Genomic DNA, 17602 nt, shown 5'->3' with positions numbered 1-17602 from the left:
TCGGAGCGCGGGCGGGCAGCGCCGGCTGGTTCTCCGGCTGGGTTCGGTTAGCGCCGGCGTGCGGAGAGTGCTGTCGGCGGTCGGCAGCCCTGTGCGGATCCACTCGTCCAGCTTCCTCCGGAAGGATCTCTTCAGGAGCTGACGCTGGAGCCACCCACTGGGCTTGCTTTTGGTCCCCGGAGTTAGCACTGCTTGGAAGAGACCGCTTTCTGCACTTATACTGGACTTATACTGATAAGATCTGTCGCCTTTGTTTTTTTAAGTCTCAAGAAATGGAAGAAGGCCGCGGAGTCAGTTGAAGCCAGCATTGGAAGCTTCCTGAAAAACCTTTATTCCCTGGCACGCTGTTTTACTAGCCTTGCATCTTCTCGGAGGCTGGTGTGGATATCTTGCCCTTTTGGTGTGTGGTGGCATTTCCCAACCCCCAATGTGGACTCCAAAGGATTTGCCCTTTCTTTGCAATTTGAAATGAAATGATGGCCACACATCGGACTGGTCTGCCTGAAGGAGATGGTGACAAGCTCAAGGCCTGCCGGGTCCTGCCTGTGAGGTATCAAAAAATAAAGATGGAAAAGAACAAAGTGAAACTGTATCACCATCCGAAGATGAAACATTCTCCTGGCCAGGTCCCAAAACGGTTATGCTGAAAAGAACATCTCAAGTCTTTGGTTTTACATTAAGGCATTTTATTGTTTATCCCCCAGAGTCTGCAATTCAGTTTTCATATAAGGATGAAGAAAATGGAAACAGAGGAGGAAAACAAAGAAACCGCTTGGAACCAATGGATACCATATTTGTTAAACAAGTTAAAGAAGGAGGACCTGCTTTTGAAGCTGGATTATGCACAGATGACCGAATTATAAAAGTCAATGGAGAAAGTGTTATTGGAAAGACCTATTGACAAGTATTTGCTCTAATTTAGAACAGTGATACAACATTGGAACTTAGTGTTATGCCAAAAGATGAAGATATTCTCCAAGTGTCATATTCTCAAGATGCCTACCTGAAAGGCAATGAAGCCTACAGTGGCAATGCCTGTAATATACCGGAACCTCCACCAATTTGCTATCCCTGGTTGCCATCTGCCCCTTCAGCCATGGCACGGTCAGTTGAAACATCTCCTCCAGACTCATCATTGAGCAAACAGCAAACCAGTACACCAGTCCTGACGCAACCTGCCAGGGCTTACAGAATGGAAATACAAGTGCCTCCATCACCAACAGATGTTGCAAAATCAAACACAGTAGTGTGTACTTGTAATAAAAGTGTAAGGACTGTCATTGTGCCTTCTGAGAAGGTTGTAGACTTGTTATCCAATAGAAAAAACCATACAGGTCCTTCACATAGAACTGAAGAAGTAAGGTATGGTATAAGTGAACAGAACCCTTTAAAAATAGTGTCAAGAACCAACCACATCACCACCATCATCAATGCCCACTGCCCATCTTATTCATCAGCCTACAGGTTCTAGGTCATTAGAAACTTCTGGAATTTTACTTAAATCTGGAAATTACAGTGGACAATCTGAAGGGATCTCAAGCAGTAGATCTCAAGCTGTGGATTCTCCTTCCATATCTGTTAATCACTATTCCCCAAATTCCCATCAGCACATAGACTGGAAAAACTATAAAACTTACAAGGAGTATATTGATAACAGACGATTGCACATAGGTTGTCGGACAATTCAGGAAAGATTGGATAGTTTAAGAGCAACATCTCAGAGCATGGCAGATTATAACCAGATGGTACCAACCTGCACTTCTTTGCAGGTACATCGCCGAAGCACTTCTCATGATCGAGTGCCCCAGTCTGCTCAGATTCGGCAACACAGTGTCTCCCAGGAAAGACTGGAGGATTCTGTGCTAATGAAGTATTGTCCAAGAAGTGCATCTCAAGGGGCACTGACATCCCCACCTATTACTTTCAGTAATCACAGAACTTGTTCATGGGATTACATTGAGGGACAGGTGACACCTTAGAAAATGTTAATTTTGAAAGTCAAATACCTGATCCAAATGGGGAGAAAAAACAGACTTATAAGTGGAGTGAGTTTACTGAACAGGATGATAGACGAGATATTTGTGAAAGGCCCAGGCAACAAGAAATTCATAAATCTTTTCGAGGTTCAAATTTGACTGTAGCTCCAAGTGTTGTTAATTCTGATCATAGGTGAATGAGTGGTAGAAGAGTGGGATCTATGTCACAGTTTTAAAAAATTCCACTAGATCTAAAAACACTGCAGTCCAACAGAAATTTTCAAACTACTGGTGGAATGTCACTGCCTCGGGTTATTTCACAAGACAGGTCACCTCTTGTAAAAGTTCGGAGTAATTCTCTGAAAGCACCTTCTGAACATGTCACAAAACCATCATTCAGCCAGAACTCATTGGTGTCTATCAAAGACCAAAGACCAGTAAATCACTTGCATCAAAACCTTGTATTGAATCAGCAGTCATGGTTCAGAGCTGAAAGCACCCCTGATCACCAAGTGGAGACTGGGAAGTCTCTCTCTTTATCTGGAGCTTCTGTTAAGCCTGGCCCTCAGGTGAGCGAGAGTGTGGGCACTTCAGATTTAGAACTCTCTCTTATTCAAAGGAATCAAGATCTAAATTTACAAGAGGCTGAACTTCAGCAATCAAATGCTTTAGATAATAAAGAAACTGTCATCCTAAGAGAAAAACCTCCATCTGGTCGCCAAACACCATAGCCTTTACGGCATCAGTCTTACATCTTAGCAGTAAATAACCAGGATACTGGGCCAGATACCACCTGCTGGTTGCTGAATGATGCCTGCTGAGAGGTCTGTTGTGCCCGAAGGCTCGAGACCCCGCAAAGACCACCAGAGACCACGATCAATGCAAGCAGCAAAGAGTCATTTATTAGCAAGCTCGAGCTTGGTCCTCTGCGTCCTTAACCAGTGACGCTAAGAGAGGCCCCGCAGCCTTCGTTAGCAGGGTTTATATAATAAAAGGCAAGCAGTTATACAGTGTTCTTCCTAAATAGCTAACATATACAATTGTAAAGCAAGTTATCTTAAGTTCTGAGTTGCTCTGACCTCCGGGAGGAGGGTTATCGTTAGCAAAGTTTGTTCTCAGGTCAGCTCCCCTGGCCTTCACAGATAAGACGAGAGAGGTCTGTGTTTATACATTCTTTACCATTTTTACAACCGGGGCTGTGGGCAGTTTGGGAAAGCTTGTGTTTAAACAGGTGCGGAAGAGCAGGGCTGTGGGCAATTTGGGGAAGCCGGTGTCTCTATCTTTCATTCCCCCCTCTCCAAGAGCATTTAGAGAGCCAATCTTGGGTCTCTATTACTTTAACCCTTGCTGCGGCTTCACGGGCTGATATTGGGCCCTTAGCACCATTAGCTGTACTGTATTTATTCTTTCCTTAATAAAAGCAATTAACTTATTGACCATACAAGGTCCTATAGTTAAAGCTAGTAGCAACAATAATAGGGGTCCTACCACAGCAGACACCAGAGTAGTTAACCAAGGGGAAAAATTGAACCAGGATTCAAACCAGTTCTGACTAGCTTCCCGTTCTTTCTTTCTGTTTGCTAGTCCTTCTCTGACTTTTGCCATGTTATCCTTAATTATTCCAGAGTGATCTATATAAAAGCAACATTCTTCCCCTAGAGCCACACATAGGCCTCCTTGTTGTAAGAATACTAAGTCCAAACCTCTTCTGTTTTGCAAGACCACTTCAGCTAGGGAAGTTAAAGATTGTTCTAAATGAGAGATTGAATCTTCCAAACGCTCCATATCTGCATCTATCGCTGCTCTTAGATTGGAGTAATGTCTGTTCTGAGTAACCAAGGATGCTACTCCAGTTCCTAGCCCTTCCAAGCTAGCCCCGAGCAGCAGACTAAGAGTTAACGTGGTAATAGGTTCCCGTTTGTGTCGAATAGCGTTTTGTTTCAGGCCCCATCCTTGTTCAATCATAGTCATAAAACTTTGGTGCTCATGGTAAATTAGCCGTGGAACCAATCTGACTAGAACACAATAATCCTTTGACTGTTTTAACACATTCCAGTGGACGCAGGGGGTGAGTCCAGAGGAGCAAGCCCACCATGTATCGTTGTGGGGGATTATAAAAGAGTTTTCTTCCTCCGGTTGGATTTTCCATGTCAAACGACAGAGGGACCGGCTGGCATGGGGCACTGCTCCTAAACAGAGCCCTTGCCCTGACACTTGTTCTAGGGTTAGGGACTGTGTAGATCGCCAGCGGCAATCCTGGAGCTTGGTGGAGATAGTAACATGCGCTTGCACTGCTACTCCCTCATAATATGGGGTTAGGCCCTAATGGCTGGGTGAAAACCTTTATAATCATTCGAACAGTGAACACTACCCCCAAATCAGGTCCCTCAGCATAGAGGCGTAACCCCCATGATCGGGTTTTTATCCATTGTTTGTCCCGCTTTCCCTTATCGGTGAAGGTGATGGAGAGGGGGTTACACCTATTGTTACATGAATCTGGTTTTTTCCCTCGCTTGACTTCAATTAAGTCACGAGAGGCTTTTATCCAATAAGCCTGCCCTGTAGTTTCACATCCCCACTTAGCACAGAAATAAGATTCTTCCCCTCCACATTCTTTCTGGTGAGAATAACCAGGACACACATAGAAGGGGAGACGCTGAAGTTCCTCCCTCCCGCGGGTATAAGCACAGTTAAATTTTCTTGTTCTCCCACTAACTGTATCTGTAAGGGCCCGCTTACTTAGATGTAATTCTTCATTAACACTAATAGTACCTGTTCGCACTGAAAAAGCCCCATTTGCTAAGGTACAAAGGTCTACTTGCAGTTCAGGCCACCACGTCCATAAAGGGTGGTATTCAGTCACAGTCAAGCTGGGAACCTTTGCCGCTGGGTTAGTTACTTCCCAGGTGATTTCATAAGGCTGATATGGGCTCAAGTTGGTGGCTCCAAAAACTGGAGCCACAGCTATGGTTGTGGCAAGAATGAAAGAACAAAGTAAAAGCAAGAACATAGTCACAGTCTGCGGCGGCAAAGCTTGATCTTCAGTGGGTTGTCCTTAGACCTGTCCACTCTCCAGGCAGAGTCGTCTAGGGCAGGAAGCACGATGTCAGAAAGGGGTTCAGTCAACTTAGCATGGGTGTGATGAATCCAGGAGGCGATGCCGTCGACTTTGAGGGCGGTGGGTGTAGTCAAAATGACCATGTAGGGGCCCTTCCACCGCGGCTCCAAGTTACCCTGTCGGTGTCGCTTCACTAGGACCCAATCACCCGGGTGGAAGTTGTGAGGAACAGGAGGCGGGCCTGACTCGTACAGACTTTTGAGCTTAGGCCAGACTTCTCTGTGGGCCCTCTGCAGGGCCTGGAGGGAAGATAAAAGTTCAAAATCATCCACAGTTTCTTCTGTTAAAAGCCGCTTAGTCAGATCAGGGAGTATTGGAGGCGGGGTCCCAAACATGATTTCATAAGGGGTGAGTCCCATCTTATAGGGAGAATTACGCACCCGATATAGGGCATAGGGAAGGAGAGCCACCCAGTTACCGCCAGTCTCCAGGGTTAATTTGGTTAGGGTCTCTTTTAAAGTTCTGTTCATTCTCTCTACCTGTCCTGAGCTTTGGGGTCGATAAGCACAATGCAGTTTCCAATTTGCCCCAAGTACTGAAGCCAGCCCCTGACTTACCTGTGAAGTAAACGCTGGCCCGTTGTCAGACCCTATCATCACGGGAAATCCATACCTTGGCAGGAGGTCCTCTAAAATCTTTTTAGCCACTATCTGCGCCGTTTCCCGCTTGGTGGGGAATGCTTCAACCCATCCTGAAAAAGTATCTACAAAAACTAATAGATATTTATACCCATACCTTCCAGGTTTTACTTCAGTGAAATCAACTTCCCAATATGCCCCTGGCCTATCCCCCCTTAATCTATTTCCGGATTCCCCTTTGCTATATCCTGCATTTGTTAACTTACAAACCCTGCAACTTTTGACGATCTGTTCTATCTTATTTTGTACACCTTTAATTTTAATTCCTGCTTGCAGCATCAAGTCCTGTAATTTTCTTGTCCCCATGTGGGTGGTCTGGTGGAGCCTGCACAACACTTTCTGCCCCATCAGCTCTGGAAGTATTATCCGGTTTTCAGAGTCTTTCCACCATCCATCTGAGCATTGGGCTAGTGGTTGCTGGCGAATCCATGATAAGTCCTCTTCCGTGTAGGTTGGGTCTTTTGGGAGGGTTCGTGGGCCAGAGTCTGGGAGTTGAGCAACCGTGATCAAGTCTCTCTGGAGGGCTATTTCACGTGCCACCTTGTCTGCTAAGCAGTTGCCCCTGGATACTGGATCAGATGGTTTTTGATGCCCAGGGCAATGTACGATAGCCAATTTCTTGGGTAACCAGAGGGCGTCTATCAGGGACACAATTTCTTCCTTGTTTTTAATAGATTTCCCCTCTGCAGTTAGCATTCCCCTTTCTCTGTAAATAGCCCCATGAATATGGGCAGTTGCAAAGGCATAACGACTGTCCGTGTATACAGTCAATTTTTTGTCTTTTCCCATCATTAGGGCCTTAGTCATGGCTATCAGTTCTGCCTTCTGGGCAGAGGTGCCTATTGGTAGGGGCTCAGCCCAAATCACCTCTGTCTCAGTCACTACTGCTGCACCCGCATACCTTTGACCCTGATGTAGAAAGCTGCTCCCATCCGTGAACCATACTGCATCTGCATCAAGCAGCGGATAATCTTGCAGGTCTTCTCTGAGCCCATGAACCTGGGCTAGGATTTCCGAGCAGTCATGTATGGGTGTGTCCAGGTCAGGGTCAGGAAGCAGTGTAGCAGGGTTGAGTGCTGAGGGTGCCTGAAAAATAATCCTGAGAGGGTTAAGTAATAAGCCCTGATAATGTGTGAGCCGAGCATTACTGAGCCATCGATCTGGAGGTTGTTTCAGGATTCCCTCAATAGCATGTGGAGTGACCACATGTAATTCTTGTCCCATTGTCAATTTATCAGCATCTTTTACCATTAGGGCTGTGGCTGCAATCATACGTAGGCATGGGGGCCAGCCCGCAGCCACTGGATCCAGTTTTTTTGACAAGTATGCTATTGGTCTCCTCCAGGGGCCTAGGTATTGAGTCAAAACTCCTTTTGCGATCCCTTTACTTTCATCTATATAGAGGAAGAATGGTTTGACGACATCGGGAAGCCCCAGAGCTGGGGCTGACAAGAGGGCATCCTTGATTTGTTGGAATGCTGTATCTGCTTCTATTGTCCAATTAAAAGGCTGCTTGTCTTTTGTGGCCTCATACAGTGGTTTGGCTAATTCCGCAAACCCTGGGATCCAGAGTCGACAGAAGCCAGCCGATCCGAGGAATTCCCTTACTTGACGTGGGGACTGGGGCTTTGGGATTCTTAGAACAGTCTCTTTGCGGGCTTGTGTCAACCATCGTTTGCCTTCCCTTAGGAGATAGCCCAAGTATGTTACCTCAGGTCTGCAGATTTGAGCTTTCTTTGCTGACGCCCGATATCCCAAGGTGCCCAGTGTCTGGAGTAAATCTTCTGTCCCTTGGATGCATTCATCCCAGTTTTCAGCAGCTATAAGGAGATCATCTACATATTGTAACAAAGTTAGGTTGGGATGATTTTGCCTGAACTCACCCAAGTCCTCATGTAGAGCTTCGTCAAACAAGGTGGGAGAATTTTTGAATCCTTGCGGCAATCTCGTCCAGGTAAGTTGTCCATTTATACCCTCATCAATGTCTGTCCATTCAAAGGCAAATAGCTCTTGGCTCTTTGGAGCTAGAGGCAGGCTGAAAAAGGCATCTTTTAAATCCAGCACCGTATACCATTGTCTGTAAGGGGGAAGCGCACTCAGAAGTGTGTACGGATTAGGCACAGTAGGGTGTATGTCTGCCACCCTTTTGTTTACTTCTCTTAAGTCCTGAACTGGGCGGTACTCGTTTGAGTTAGGCTTCCGTATTGGAAGCAGGGGGGTGTTCCATGCCGATCGGCAAGGACGTAGTACTCCTTGGTTCAGCAGTCGCCGGATATGGGGGGTTATTCCTATTTGAGCTTCCCTGGGCATGGAGTATTGTTTAACCCTAACGGGGTTAGCTCCTGGTTTTATTTCTATATAGAGGGCGGGCCGATGTTTAGCCAACCCAATTCCCCCAGTCTCTGCCCAGGCATCTGGAAACCGCCTTACCCAGTCTTCAATGTTTTTATCAGGGGACCGCGGCTGCTGGTGTAACCGATATTCCTCCTCCAAAGTAAGAGTTAGCATAGGTAGCAATTTTCCTTGCCCATCGGTTACCTGGGCACCTTCAGGGTGAAAATTAATTTGAGCCCCGATTTTGGTTAATAAATCTCTTCCCAACAAGGGATAGGGGCTGTCAGGTATGACTAAGAACAAGTGAGACACTTTTCCCGTTCCCAAGTCTACTGTTCTTTTGGTTGTCCAAGGGCACTTTTTAATCCCTGTAGCCCCTTGCACCCATGAGGTGCTTGTTGATATCTTTCCTTGAGGGTCAGTCAAGGCTGAATATTGAGCTCCTGTATCCACCAAAAACTGCACTGGAGTCCCCTCCACTTTCAGAGTTACCCTAGGTTCGGGGAGGGGTTCCGAACCCCGTCGCCCCTAATCATGCATTTCATCTCGGGTGACCAGGACTGATGGTCTCCTAGTTGTCCATTTACCATCTCGGGTTCTATGGTTCCTCTTTTTAGGGCAATCTCTAGCCCAATGGCCTTCCTCCTTACAGTAGGCGCACTGATTCTGACCCAGATCATGCACTCTGGAGTTCCCAAGTGGTGGTCGATTACTCGGGAGTCTATTTCCTTCTTTTTCTGCTCTCCCTCCCTGCACTGCTACTGCTAATGCTTTGGTCATCTCCCTAGTAGCCCTAAGCTGCTTTTCCTCTGGTGCATCTCTGTTATTGAATACCCGCTGGGCTATTCTCATTAAGTCTTGAATACTTTTCCCTTCCAAATCCTCTATTCTTTGTAGCTTACGCCTTATGTCCGGTGCTGCCTGGTTAACAAAGCTCATTACTACTGCTGCCTGATTCTCTGGGGACTCTGGATTCATAGGAGTATACTGTCTAAATGCTTCCATCAATCTTTCTAAATAAGCTGAAGGTGATTCCTGTTTTTCTTGCATGACTGAATACACCTTGGCCAAATTAGTGGGTTTGCGAGCTGCTGCTCGGAGACCCCCCATTAGAGTCTGGCGATAAACCCGGAGTCTCTCCTTACCTTCAGCCGTATTGTAGTTCCATTCATCTTGCGGAGGCCTGGACAAGGGGAAAGAAGCATTAATTAAATCAGGGTTTACAGTGGGTTGTCCATCGTCTCCTGGGACCAACTTTCTGGCTTCCATCTGGATTCTTTCACGTTCCTCGGTTGTGAACAAAATCCGGAGTAGCTGCTGACAGTCATCCCAAGTAGGCTGATGTGTAAACATGACACTATCTAAAAGGGAAATCAAGTCTTTAGGATTGTCGGAAAATTTAGCATTTTGATTTTTCCAATTATATAAATCGCTTGTAGAGAAGGGCCAATATTGAAGCCGGGGGTTGCCAGCATTGTCTGGCGGCCCAGTTTCTCGGAGCGGCAGAGCGACCGTGGAATCTGGAGCTTCTGGTCGGGAGGGGCCGGCTGCCCGCTGAGCTCGGCTCCGCGTTCGCCTTGCCAGCCCTCCCGAGCCAGTTCTTTCTTCCTCGTTTTCAGACGTAGCCGCTTCTCTCTCTTCTGTAGCCTCCGGTCCTGGGTCCTGAGGAGGAATAGGGGCTTGCATATAAGGGGGAGGATTAACAAGAAGGGGGTCTGGATCATCCTCCGGGAGAATAGGGTGGGGAGCTGTGGGCTTTTCTGACGAATCTAACTTCTTTAGGGCAAGCATCTTAGTTGCGGGGGAGGGCGGCGGTGGTAGGAAGGGAGAAAGCCAGGTTGGAGGGTTATTATCTACCAAGTTTTCCCAGGTTAAAATGTAGGGAATTTGATCTGGGTGGCCAATTTTTCCTGATTGGAAGATTTTATCTTTGACCTTTGACCTGATAGTTGGGAGGTGGAAGGTTCCCTCTGGGGGCCATCCCACTTGGAAGGTGGGCCAATCTGACTTGCAAAAAGTTACAAGTTTTCTTTTACTGATTTCAACTGACAAATTACGTGCTCTGGCTTGAACCTCCTCAAAATGGCTGACCATGATAGTCAAAGGGGTACTTTGAGTTTGGCCCATCTCTATAACAATTAGATATCCAACTATTGAGAGGAGAAGAGATGTAAGGGTTAGGTAAAAAAGAAACCGAGCCAGACGACGCCGATGTGGATTGGAAATGTCGTCACAGCAGAGAGCTGCCGCTGGTCGTCTATCCGGTTGAAAACCTGTTTCCTGTATAATTCCAAAAGGATGAAATGAATTTGACCATTGATTAGTATTGCTCCTTTCTATCAGGAGACCTATAGACCCGTCTTCCTCCAGATTGGAGATGAGAAGTTTGAGAGTGAGGAACGGTGCGCAGCCGCCGCCGCTGCCGGGGGATGTGGCCAGGGGATGTGGCTGGCGCCCGCCCCGAGCCGCCACCGCTGCTGCCGCCGCCGCCACAGGAGCGCTGGAAGAGGAGCTGGGAGTGAGGAACGGTGGTGAATTGTAACAGACTAACACAATGAAGAACTTGATAGAAGGCAAGAGTAAAGACCACACAGTACAAAACACAAACAGACAGACACGTAGCGCGCTAAATCAAAAATTGGCTAGCCAACAAAAACAATTTCCGATCTCAAAGAGTTGCCCAGGCACAATACAACACCCAAATGGGACAAAGAGTTACTCAAATGCGACAAAGTCGCCCAAATGCAGCTGCCCAGATGCCAGAGTCACCAAAATGCGACAAAGTCGCCCGACGGGTCGAGGGGACGTCTCCCGAGACCCTGCTGGGGTCCTATAGCGCGTCCGCCAGGACTGTGCCAGCCCAGAACCAGAACCTGCAGGCAATCCAGACCAGAAAACACACGGCAATGCCTTACTCACCGGCTGAATGACTCTATGATCAGGTGTCTAGGTGGGTTTGGGGTATCCCGGACGAGCCCCCATATGTTGTGCCCGAAGGCTCGAGACCCCGCAAAGACCACCAGAGACCACGATCAATGCAAGCAGCAAAGAGTCATTTATTAGCAAGCTCGAGCTTGGTCCTCTGCGTCCTTAACCAGTGACGCTAAGAGAGGCCCCGCAGCCTTCGTTAGCAGGGTTTATATAATAAAAGGCAAGCAGTTATACAGTGTTCTTCCTAAATAGCTAACATATACAATTGTAAAGCAAGTTATCTTAAGTTCTGAGTTGCTCTGACCTCCGGGAGGAGGGTTATCGTTAGCAAAGTTTGTTCTCAGGTCAGCTCCCCTGGCCTTCACAGATAAGACGAGAGAGGTCTGTGTTTATACATTCTTTACCATTTTTACAACCGGGGCTGTGGGCAGTTTGGGAAAGCTTGTGTTTAAACAGGTGCGGAAGAGCAGGGCTGTGGGCAATTTGGGGAAGCCGGTGTCTCTATCTTTCAGGTCCATATAAAAAGAATGGAAGAAAGGAAGGCCTCAAGTACCAGCCCGCCTGGTGATTCCTTAGCTTCCATCCCATTTATAGATGAACCAACCAACTAGCCCTTCCATTGATCATGACATTGCCCATATCCCTGCTTCTGCTGTTATCTCTGCCTCTACCTCTCAAGTCCCCTCCATAGCAACAGTTCCTCCCAGTCTCACAACTTCAGCTCCTTTAATTCGACGTCAGCTCTCCCACGACCAAGAATCTGTTGGACCTCCTAGCCTGGATGCCCAGCCCAACTCAAAGACAGAAAGATCAAAATCATATGATGAGGGTCTGGATGATTATAGAGAAGATGCAAAATTATCCTTTAAGCATGTATCTAGCCTGAAGGGTATCAAGATCACAGACAGTCAAAAGTCATCAGAAGACTCTGGATCCAGAAAGGATTCTTCCTCAGAGGTTTTCAGTGATGCTGCAAAGGAAGGGTGGCTCCATTTTCGACCACTTGTTACTGATAAGGGCAAGAGAGTTGGTGGAAGTATTCGGCCTTGGAAACAGATCTATGTTGTATTTCGGGGCCATTCACTGTACTTGTACAAAGATAAGAGAGAGCAGATGCCTCCTTCTGATGAAGAGCAACCCATCAGTGTTAATGCTTGCATGATAGACATCTCTTACAGTGAGACCAAGAGGAAAAATGTGTTTCGACTTATCATGTCCGATTGTGAATGCCTATTGCAGGCAGAAGACAGAGATGATATGTTAACGTGGATCAAGACTATCCAGGAAAGTAGCAACCTAAACGAAGAGGACACTGGAGTTACTAACAGGGACTTAATTAGTCGGAGAATAAAAGACTATAGCAATCTGATGAGCAAAGCAGAACAGTTGCCAAAAACACCTCGCCAGAGTCTCAGCATCAGGCAAACTTTACTTGGTACTAAATCAGAGCCAAAGACTCAAAGCCCACATTCTCCCAAGGAAGAGTCTGAAAGGAAACTTCTCAGCAAAGATGATACCAGTCCCCCAAAAGACAAAGGCACGTGGAGAAAAGGTATTCCAAGTGTTATGAGAAAGATATTTGAAAAAAAAGCCTACTGCTATGGGAACATTTGGTGTCAGACTGGATGATTGTCCATCAGCTCACACTAATCGGTATATTCCATTAATAGTTGACATATGTTGCAAATTAGTTGAAGAAAGAGGTCTTGAATATACAGATATTTATAGAGTTCCTAGAAATAATGCAGCCATTTCAAGTATGCAAGAAGAACTCAACAAGGGAATGGCTGATATTGATATACTAGATGATAAATGGCGAGATTTGAATGTGATAAGCAGTTTACTAAAATCCTTCTTCAGAAAACTCCCTGAACCTCTCTTCACAAATGATAAATATGCTGATTTTATTGAAGCCAATTATAAAGAAGATCCTCTAGATCGACTGAAAACATTGAAAAGACTAATCCATGATTTGCCTGAACATCATTATGAAACCCTTAAGTTTCTTTTGGCTCATCTGAAGACAGTAGCAGAAAATTCAGAAAAAAATAAGATGGAACCAAGAAACCTAGCAATTGTTTTTGGTCCAACTCTAGTGCGCACATCAGAAGACAACATGACCCATATGGTCACACACATGCCCGACCAATACAAGATTGTAGAGACCCTCATCCAGCATCATGACTGGTTTTTCATGGAAGAGGGTGCTGAAGAGCCTCTTACCTCAGTGCAGGAGGAAAACACAGTAGACTCCCAGCCAGTGCCAAACATAGATCATTTACTCACCAACATTGGAAGGACAGGAGTCTCCCCTGGAGATGTATCAGATTCAGCCACTAGTGATTCAACAAAATCTAAGGGTTCTTGGGGATCTGGAAAGGATCAGTATAGCAGGGAACTGCTTGTGTCCTCCATCTTTGCAGCTGCTAGTCGCAAGAGGAAAAAACCAAGAAAAAGCACAGCCTAGGAGCTCAGAAGACGAATTGGACAATGTATTTTTTAAGAAGGAAAATGTGGAACAGTGCCACAGTGACATTAAAGAAGAGTCCAAAAAGGAAAGTGAGACTTTGGGTAGAAAACAAAGGATAATCATTGCCAAAGAAAACAGTTCTAAGACAGACATCAGCACAACAAAAGATGAGAAGACATCTCTAAGAAAAGAGAGCACACCATCTGAAGAACCCTCCCCACCACACAGTTCCAGATATAACCGGTCCCCAACTCTTAGCAGTCCCTTTACTATACTGAAAGAGAGCCCTAAATCACTTCCGACACAAAAGTCCTCCCATTTCTGAAGAGACAGGGTCTGACTCTGGCGCTTCGCTCAGCACGTCTTCCCAGGCTTCTCTGGCAAGATTTTCTACCAAGAAATCAACCAGTCCAGAACCTAAACATTGTGAATTTTTGGCCAATATTGGCACCATTGAAGCCAGAATTAAGGACAGGTAGTTAGTGTAGAAATAGGGAATCGGGTCAATTCGAGGAAATGAAGCCATGAAGCCATCTGCCTTTGGAAGTTGGAGACTGCCCCTGGAAGAATGGAATGTCAAGGATCTCCGGAGCCCATTGATTACCAAATGTACCTGCCTTTATCAAGGACTGCAAGCAAGGAGCTGCTAATTAATGCCTCCTGGGCCCTTGCCTACCTGAATCACCTTGGCCCTCCCCCTGCCCATGGCTTCTCACTTAATGCAAAACCAGGCCTAGTCACGTAGGCAGGAAGGAGAGATAAGGGGGGAGAGAACTGGAGAACAAAAGAGACTTTAACCTATAAAAGATGTAGGGTGTGCTCACTTCTTGGGACTTTTAGAACATCAGCCATGGCCCCCTTCTTCCTGCCGGGAGAAGTCTGTATTATTACCTTTAAATAAAACCTGCTTAATATGCTTGCCTTGGCGTGCTTCTCTAGTGTTCAATCTTCAACATTAGAAGGAGCAGAACTCGTCACCGGTAAACGGTGGTATCACCATCACCTCAGATTATTCCACTACGTCATCTACTATGTACTTGACTAGCCTCGACTCCAGTCAACTAAGCCCTCAAGTGCAATCTGTGGCAGAAAGCAAGGGAGACGAGGCTGATGACGAGAGAAGCGAACTGATAAGTGAGGGGCGGCCTGTGGAGACAGACAGTGAGAGCGAGTTTCCTGTCTTCCCCACAGCTTTGACTTCTGAGAAGTTTTTCCGAGGAAAACTGCAAGAGGTTACTAAGACAAGCCGGAGGAACTCAGAAGGAAGTGAAGTAAGTTGTACCGAGGAAAGTTTAACACTGAGTTTAGATAGCCGGAGACAGCTCTTTAGTTCGCACATACTTATTGAATGTGATACACTGTCCAGAAAAAAATCTGCAAGATTCAAGTCAGACAGTGGAAGTCTAGGAGATGCCAAGAGTGAGAAAGAAACATCAATAACCAAAGTGTTCGATGTCATGAGAAAAGAAAAGTCAACTGGGAGTCTACTAACACCAACCAGAAGTGAATCAGAAAAGCCAGAACCCACTTGGAAAATGATAATAGCAGATCGGCTAAAACTGAGACCCAGAGCACCTGCAGATGATATGTTTGGAGTAGGGAATCAAAAAAACAAATGCTGAGACAGCTAAAAGGAAAAACATGAAGCACAGACACACACTATGAGGACATAGAGATGCTACTGAAATCAGTGTTTTAAATTTCTGGAAAACACATGAGCAGAGTTGGGGTAGAGAATCTGAACTTTCAGCTGTGAATTGGTTAAAACCAAAATGCTCAACCCAAGACCTCTCAATCTCAGATTGGCTTGCCAGGGAGCGCCTATGCACGAGTACATCTGACCTTAGCAGAGGAGAAACCGGGGACCCCCAGCTGGAAAATCCTGGCACATCAGAAGCACCCAGAACTGACACAACCTGTCTTTTCAATCTGACACTGGCAGTTCTTCGGCATCAACAAATAGATCCCTTCTTTCCATACCACCACAGTCACCTGACCAAATAAATAGAGAAAGTTTCCAGAACATGAGCCAAAATGCTAGTTCTGCAGCTAATGCCCATCCTCATAAACTGTCTGAAACCCCAGGGAGTAAAGCACAGTTTCATCCCTGTCTTTAAACTGGGGGTATGTCCACTCTAGCAAATAAAAAGCTACTGTTACTCGTTCCAGTAACTGTAAATATTTTCTTGTACCAGAATTGTTATTATGCAGCCTTCATTTGGGCTGGTTTCATCATTTTGCACTGTGAAATAACTTTACAGTGCATTACTACAGCCAGAAGAACACATATATATTTAAAAATATATTGGATAGTTGTATACAAATGAACAAGTTATTTGTTGCAACTCACTACATAGTATATACCCCAAATTACTGAAGAAAATTGCTGACATTAGTATGCAGCAAATTGGTTCTTTTGGTTTCATCACTAACAAAAGTGCCTCATCATAAAATACATTTGATTTTTAGGGTGCCATATTGTTAAAATTAGATAACTTACATTGAATAAATGAATGCATTTTATCGGTAACAAATTTCATTACATTTATCAGTTTTAACACAGGTGGATACAGAACTTCCATTCTTTAGTCATTCCAGGTCGATCTGAGTTTTATATTCAAACTTTTAATACAGTTTTTGAGTTTTGTGTGACTTGAATTTTTAATTTTTCTGTAAAATACATAACTTAAATGAACATATTGTACGTGTATCTTTTCTTCAGATACCAGATTTGATATAAATGTTGTAACATAGTTGTGTACATAGTGGATCCTGCATGGAACTGGCTTCTTTATTGAGAAGAATATAATTCTGCATGAGGACCTAATGATCCAAACCTGTGTCATGTCTGTGTGCATACCAAATTAAACACTGGAAATAAAAATTGTTTTGGTGAAAAAAAAATCATCCATAAAAGTGGATGAAAAATGAGAGGCACTTTATGAAAGTGAATGACCAAATAGTTAATGAAGGATGAAAAAAATGAATGACTATGATTATTATTTTAATTTTGGTACCAGGGATTGAATCCAGGGGTGCTTAACCATTGAGCAACATCCCCTGCCCCCTACTTCTCACCTTAATATATTTTTATTTTGAGACAGAGTCTTACTAAGTTACTTAGGGCTTCTCTAAATTGCAGAGGTTGGCTTTTAACTTGTGATCCTACTGCCTCAGCCTCCCAAGCCACTGGGATTATAGGCATGTGCCACGATGCTCAGCATGACTTCATTATTAATAAGGGAAACACAGATCAAAACAAATTGAAATACTCCAGAATGGCTAAGTTTAAAAAAAAAAAAAAAGGAAACCAAAGTTAGTGACATAAGAAGCAACTGGAACTCTCATAATATTGGTGATAAGGGCATAAATTGGTATAGACACTTTAAAAATTGTTTGGGATTCTTTTTTTTCCTTCTGTTTGGTATTCTTCAGTGAAGTTGAAAACATGTGTATGCTATGTATTCTTCTACTAATACATACCTAATGGAAATGGATATGTATGTGCAAAATAATTATGGCAGCATTATTTAAAACATCCCCAAACTGAAAACAATCAAAATGTTCATAAGTAGTATAATAAATAAATTGAAGTATGATCATATAATGGACTACTTATACAACAATGAAAATGAACTAATACAACTCCTAAGTAATAACATAGGTAAATCTCACAAGCATATGGTTCAATGAAGGAAGCAGGTGCAAAACATACTGTGTCATTTCAATTGCTTGTTCAAAACCAGATTTAATCTATCATGGTTGGAAAGTAAAGACAGGGTATGGTGATTAGAAGGGCAGTAAGTGGGATTGTGGGGCATTGGTGATGTTATACACCTTGATATGGATGGTTGTTAGTGGAGTATGTTTGTTTTGTGACAAATGCATTGAGTTGTACACATAATCTGTGTATTGTTTTTAGTATAACTGTTACGCTTAATTTTTAAAAAATTAAGAAAAGAGGTCAGCCACATTATTTATAGCCTCCTGAATCATTAGTGTTGTTTTCTTTGAGTAAAGAGTTACCTTAAAGATGTCCACATCCTAATCCCTAGAACCTATGAATATGCTATATGGTGAAAATGACTTTGTAGATCTGTTAAGTTAAGGATCTTTTAAAAATTTTTATTTGTTA

General features: G+C 44.6%; 1 pseudogene; it reads left to right on the top strand.

Moving 5' to 3' along the window:
• Window positions 1-426: 426 nt before the first annotated feature.
• On the top strand, window positions 427-16063 carry LOC124960608 (rho GTPase-activating protein 21-like; annotated as a pseudogene).
• The last annotated feature ends 1539 nt before the right edge of the window (window positions 16064-17602 follow it).

The sequence above is a fragment of the Sciurus carolinensis genome, chromosome 11, assembly GCF_902686445.1.
Source record: "Sciurus carolinensis chromosome 11, mSciCar1.2, whole genome shotgun sequence".
Taxonomy (NCBI): Eukaryota; Metazoa; Chordata; class Mammalia; order Rodentia; family Sciuridae; genus Sciurus; species Sciurus carolinensis.
The sequence above is the reverse complement of the archived record's forward strand: the minus strand, read 5'-3'. Positions and strand labels throughout refer to the sequence as shown.